At 42.6% G+C, this 5,000-nt stretch overlaps 1 protein-coding gene across 1 annotated transcript in view; it reads left to right on the top strand.

Moving 5' to 3' along the window:
* csmd2 (CUB and Sushi multiple domains 2) overlaps positions 1–5,000 on the top strand; it is a gene marked incomplete at its 5' end in the record, with an annotated part of 597,374 nt that overhangs the window by 588,986 nt on the left and 3,388 nt on the right. The gene's annotated exons all lie outside the window — the stretch shown is intronic.

Raw genomic sequence — 5,000 nt, 5'->3', positions numbered from 1 at the left:
ATCATCTTGGTTTCCCCTGTAGAATGAGTTCTGGGGCACTTACAGACAAAATCTTTGCAGATTCTGAAACTTCAGAGTGTTTTCCTTCCAAAACTGTCAAGAATATGCATAGTCGAGCATCTTTTCGTGACAAAATATTGCGCTTAAAACGGGAACGTTTTTTATCCAAAAATGAAATAGCGCCCCTAGAGATCTAACAGGTTAACATTCAACATTTTATGTATGATGATGTAATATTTCATCAGCTCTGTACCGTAGGAACAACAGTACATTCCTAAAGTAATCGTTGTTTTGTCTCTGAATTGGTCACTGTTCATACTCAGCCGACAAGGAACATGGAGCCATGTGACTGATGTAGAATCTACGTGTCCACAGGTGGACACTGTTCTAGAACAATCCCTACAGACCTGTTCTAATAGGCAACAGAATAATCCCTACAGACCTGTTCTAATAGGCAACAGAATAATCCCTACAGACCTGTTCTAATAGTCAACAGAATAATCCCTACAGACCTGGTCTAATAGGCAACATAATAATCCCTACAAACCTCTAGTGACATTACAGACCTGGTCTAATAGGCAACAGAATAATCCCTACAGACCTGGTCTAATAGGCAACAGAATAATCCCTACAAACCTGTTCTAATAGGCAACAGAATAATCCCTACAGACCTGTTCTAATAGGCAACAGAATAATCCCTACAGACCTGTTCTAATAGGCAACAGAATAATCCCTACAAACCTGTTCTAATAGTCAACAGAATAATCCCTACAGACCTGGTCTAATAGGCAACAGAATAATCCCTACAGACCTGTTCTAATAGGCAACAGAATAATCCCTACAGACCTGTTCTAATAGGCAACAGAATAATCCCTACAAACCTGTTCTAATAGGCAACAGAATAATCCCTACAGACCTGTTCTAATAGGCAACAGAATAATCCCTACAGACCTGTTCTAATAGGCAACAGAATAATCCCTACAGACCTGTTCTAATAGGCAACAGAATAATCCCTACAGACCTGTTCTAATAGCTAACAGCATAATCCCTACAGACCTGTTCTAATAGGAAACAGAATAATCCCTACAGACCTGTTCTAATAGGCAACAGAATAATCCCTACAGACCTGTTCAAATAGGCAACAGAATAATCCCTACAGACCTGTTCTAATAGGCAACAGAATAATCCCTACAGACCTGTTCTAATAGGCAACAGAATAATCCCTACAGACCTGTTCTAATAGGCAACAGAATAATCCCTACAAACCTCTAGTGACTTTACAGACCTGGTCTAATAGGCAACAGAATAATCCCTACAGACCTGTTCAAATAGGCAACAGAATAATCCCTACAGACCTGTTCTAATAGGCAACAGAATAATCCCTACAGGCCTGTTCTAATAGGCAACAGAATAATCCCTACAGACCTCTAGTGACATTAGACAACATAAACAGTCAGTTAGGGACAGGGAATATCTGAAGTCCCAGTTATTTTTTGCTTCCTTTTTTCTGCACGCAATTTCTTAAGAGAAAAGTTCAAATGCGGTGTTCAGCTGTGTTTATAGCCCAGCTATTATAGAGAGATAGACACACACACTGCAGTGTTCAGCTGTGTTTATAGCCCAGCTATTATAGAGAGATAGACACACACACTGCAGTGTTCAGCTGTGTTTATAGCCCAGCTATTATAGAGAGATAGACACACACACTGCAGTGTTCAGCTGTGCCCAGCTATTATAGAGAGATAGACACACACACTGCAGTGTTCAGCTGTGCCCAGCTATTATAGAGAGATAGACACACACACTGCAGTGTTCAGCTGTGCCCAGCTATTATAGAGAGATAGACACACACACTGCAGTGTTCAGCTGTGCCCAGCTGTTATAGAGAGATAGACACACACACTGCAGTGTTCAGCTGTGTTTATAGCCCAGCTATTATAGAGAGATAGACACACACACTGCAGTGTTCAGCTGTGTTTATAGCCCAGCTATTATAGAGAGATAGACACACACACATTGCAGTGTTCAGCTGTGTTTATCGCCCAGCTATTATAGAGAGATAGACACACACACTGCAGTGTTCAGCTGTGTTTATAGCCCAGCTATTATAGAGAGATAGACACACACACTGCAGTGTTCAGCTGTGTTTATAGCCCAGCTATTATAGAGAGATAGACACACACACTGCAGTGTTCAGCTGTGCCCAGCTATTATAGAGAGATAGACACACACACTGCAGTGTTCAGCTGTTCCCAGCTATTATAGAGAGATAGACACACACACTGCAGTGTTCAGCTGTGCCCAGCTATTATAGAGAGATAGACACACACACTGCAGTGTTCAGCTGTGCCCAGCTGTTATAGAGAGATAGACACACACACTGCAGTGTTCAGCTGTGTTTATAGCCCAGCTATTATAGAGAGATAGACACACACACTGCAGTGTTCAGCTGTGCCCAGCTATTATAGAGAGATAGACACACACACTGCAGTGTTCAGCTATGCCCAGCTGTTATAGAGAGATAGACACACACACTGCAGTGTTCAGCTGTGTTTATTGCCCAGCTATTATAGAGCGATAGACACACACACTGCAGTGTTCAGCTGTGTTTATAGCCCAGCTATTATAGAGAGATAGACACACACACTGCAGTGTTCAGCTGTGTTTATAGCCCAGCTATTATAGAGAGATAGACACACACACTGCAGTGTTCAGCTGTGTTTATAGCCCAGCTATTATAGAGAGATAGACACACACACTTCAGTGTTCAGCTGTGTTTATAGCCCAGCTATTATAGAGAGATAGACACACACACTGCAGTGTTCAGCTGTGTTTATAGCCCAGCTATTATAGAGAGATAGACACACACACTGCAATGTTCAGCTGTGTTTATAGCCCAGCTATTATAGAGAGATAGACACACACACTGCAGTGTTCAGCTGTGCCCAGCTATTATAGAGAGATAGACACACACACTGCAGTGTTCAGCTGTGTTTATAGCCCAGCAATTATAGAGAGATAGACACACACACTGCAGTGTTCAGCTGTGTTTATAGCCCAGCTATTATAGAGAGATAGACACCCACACTGCAGTGTTCAGCTGTGTTTATAGCCCAGCTATTATAGAGAGATAGACACACACACTGCAATGTTCAGCTGTGTTTATAGCCCAGCTATTATAGAGAGATAGACACACACACTGCAGTGTTCAGCTGTGCCCAGCTATTATAGAGAGATAGACACACACACTGCAGTGTTCAGCTGTGTTTATAGCCCAGCAATTATAGAGAGATAGACACACACACTGCAGTGTTCAGCTGTGTTTATAGCCCAGCTATTATAGAGAGATAGACACCCACACTGCAGTGTTCAGCTGTGTTTATAGCCCAGCTATTATAGAGAGATAGACACACACACTGCAGTGTTCAGCTGTGTTTATAGCCCAGCTATTATAGAGAGATAGACACACACACTGCAGTGTTCAGCTGTGTTTATAGCCCAGCTATTATAGAGAGATAGACACACACACTGCAGTGTTCAGCTGTGTTTATCGCCCAGCTATTATAGATAGATAGACACACACACTGCAGTGTTCAGCTGTGTTTATAGCCCAGCTATTATAGAGAGATAGACACACACACTGCAGTGTTCAGCTGTGTTTATAGCCCAGCTTTAATAGAGAGATAGACACACACACACTGCAGTGTTCAGCTGTGTTTATAGCCCAGCTATTATAGAGAGATAGACACACACACTGCAGTGTTCAGCTGTGTTTATCGCCCAGCTATTATAGAGAGATAGACACACACACTGCAGTGTTCAGCTGTGTTTATAGCCCAGCTATTATAGAGAGATAGACACACACACTGCAGTGTTCAGCTGTGCCCAGCTATTATAGAGAGATAGACACACACACTGCAGTGTTCAGCTGTGTTTATAGCCCAGCTACTATAGAGAGATAGACACACACACTGCAGTGTTCAGCTGTGTTTATCGCCCAGCTACTATAGAGAGATAGACACACACACTGCAGTGTTCAGCTGTGTTTATAGTCCAGCTATTATAGCGAGATAGACACACACACTGCAGTGTTCAGCTGTGCCCAGCTATTATAGAGAGATAGACACACACACTGCAGTGTTCAGCTGTGTTTATAGCCCAGCTACTATAGAGAGATAGACACACACACTGCAGTGTTCAGCTGTGTTTATAGCCCAGCTATTATAGAGAGATAGACACACACACTGCAATGTTCAGCTGTGTTTATAGCCCAGCTATTATAGAGAGATAGACACACACACTGCAGTGTTCAGCTGTGCCCAGCTATTATAGAGAGATAGACACACACACTGCATTGTTCAGCTGTGTTTATAGCCCAGCTATTATAGAGAGATAGACACACACACTGCAGTGTTCAGCTGTGTTTATAGCCCAGCTATTATAGAGAGATAGACACCCACACTGCAGTGTTCAGCTGTGTTTATAGCCCAGCTATTATAGAGAGATAGACACACACACTGCAGTGTTCAGCTGTGTTTATAGCCCAGCTATTATAGAGAGATAGACACACACACTGCAGTGTTCAGCTGTGTTAATAGCCCAGCTATTATAGAGAGATAGACACACACACTGCAGTGTTCAGCTGTGTTTATCGCCCAGTTATTATAGAGAGATAGACACACACACTGCAGTGTTCAGCTGTGTTTATAGCCCAGCTATTATAGAGAGATAGACACACACACTGCAGTGTTCAGCTGTGTTTATAGCCCAGCTATTATAGAGAGATAGACACACACACTGCAGTGTTCAGCTGTGTTTATAGCCCAGCTATTATAGAGAGATAGACACACACACTGCAGTGTTCAGCTGTGTTTATCGCCCAGCTATTATAGAGAGATAGACACACACACTGCAGTGTTCAGCTGTGTTTATAGCCCAGCTATTATAGAGAGATAGACACACACACTGCAGTGTTCAGCTGTGCCCAGCTAATATAGAGA

Source organism: Oncorhynchus mykiss, chromosome 30, assembly GCF_057628025.1.
Source record: "Oncorhynchus mykiss isolate SJ-2025 chromosome 30, ASM5762802v1, whole genome shotgun sequence".
NCBI classification, from domain to species: Eukaryota; Metazoa; Chordata; class Actinopteri; order Salmoniformes; family Salmonidae; genus Oncorhynchus; species Oncorhynchus mykiss.
The sequence above is the reverse complement of the archived record's forward strand: the minus strand, read 5'-3'. Positions and strand labels throughout refer to the sequence as shown.